The sequence below is a fragment of the Colobus angolensis genome, unplaced genomic scaffold (assembly GCF_000951035.1).
Source record: "Colobus angolensis palliatus isolate OR3802 unplaced genomic scaffold, Cang.pa_1.0 Scaffold606, whole genome shotgun sequence".
NCBI classification, from domain to species: domain Eukaryota; kingdom Metazoa; phylum Chordata; class Mammalia; order Primates; family Cercopithecidae; genus Colobus; species Colobus angolensis.
This window is the reverse complement of record NW_012119666.1, coordinates 201,341-202,973: the sequence shown is the minus strand read 5'-3', so window position 1 is coordinate 202,973 and position 1,633 is coordinate 201,341.

The window sequence follows — 1,633 nt, the reverse complement described above, 5'->3', positions numbered from 1 at the left end:
AAAGACACATGCACATGTATGTTTATTGCGGCACTAATCACAATAGCAAAGCCTTGGAATCAACCGAAATGTCCATCTGTGACAGACTGGATTAAGAAAATGTGGCACATATACACCATGGAATACTATGCAGCCATAAAAAAGGATGAGTTTGCGTCCTTTGTAGGGACATGGATTCAGCTGGAAACCATCATTCTTAGCAAACTATCACAAGAAGAGTAAACCAAACACCGCATTTTCTCACTCCTAGGTGGGAACTGAACATGAGATCACTTGGACTCAGGAAGGGGAACATCACAAACTGGGACCTATCATGTGGAGGGGGGAGGGGGGAGGGATTGTATTGGCAGTTATACCTGATAGAAATGATGAATTGACAGGTGCTAATGAGTTGATGGGTGCAGCACACCAACATGGCACAAGTATACATATGTAACAAACCTGCTCGCTATGCATATGTACCCTCGAACTTAAAGTATAATAAAAAAAAAGGAAAACCCCATTGTCTCAGCCCAAAATCTCCTTAAACTGATAAGCAACTTCCGCAGTCTCAGGATACAAAATTAACGTGCAAAAATCACAACCATTCTTATACACCAGTAACAGACAAACAGAGAGCCAAGTCATGAATGAACTTCCATTCACAATTGCTTCAAAGAGAATAAAATATCTAGGAATCCATCTTATAAGGGATGTAAAGGACCTCCTCAAGGAAAACTACAAACCACTTCTCAGTGAAGTAAAAGGGGACACAAACAAACGGAAGAACATACCATGCTCATGGATAGGAAGAATCAATATCATGAAAATGACCATACTGCCCAAGGTCATTTACAGAATCAATGCCATCCCCATCAAGCTACCAAAGAGTTTCTTCACAGAACTGGAAAAAAATGCTTTAAAGTTCATATGGAAATAAAAAATAGCACGCATTTCCAAGACAATCCTAAGTCAAAAGAGCAAAGCTGGAGGCATCACGATACCTGACTTCAAACTATACTACAAGGCTACAGTAACCAAAACAGCATGGTACTGGTACAAAAACAGAAATATAGACCAACGGAACAGAGCAGAGTCCTCAGAAAAAATACCACACATCTACAGCCATCTGATCTTTGATGAAACTGAGAAAAACAAGAAATGGGGAAAGGATTCCCTATTTAATAAATGGTACTGGGAAGATTGGCCAGCCATAAGTAGAAAGCTGAAACTGGATCCTTTCCTTACTCCTTACACAAAAGTTAATTCAAGATGGATTAGAGACTTAAATGTTAGACGTAATACCATAAGAACCATGGAAGAAAACTTAGGTAATACCATTCAGGACATAGCCATGGGCAAGGACTTCATGTCTAAAACACCAAAAGCAACGGCAACAAAAGCCAAAATTGACAAATGGGATCTAATTAAACTAAAGAGCTTCTGTACAGCAAAAGAAACTACCATCAGAGTGAACAGGCAACCTATAGAGTGGTAGAAAATTTTTGCAATCTACTCATCTGACAAAGGGCTAATATCTAGAACCTACAAAGATCTCAAATAAGAAAAAAACAAACAACCCCATCAAAAAGTGGGCAAAGGATATGAACAGACATTTCTCAAAAGAAGACATTCATACAGCCAACAGACACAT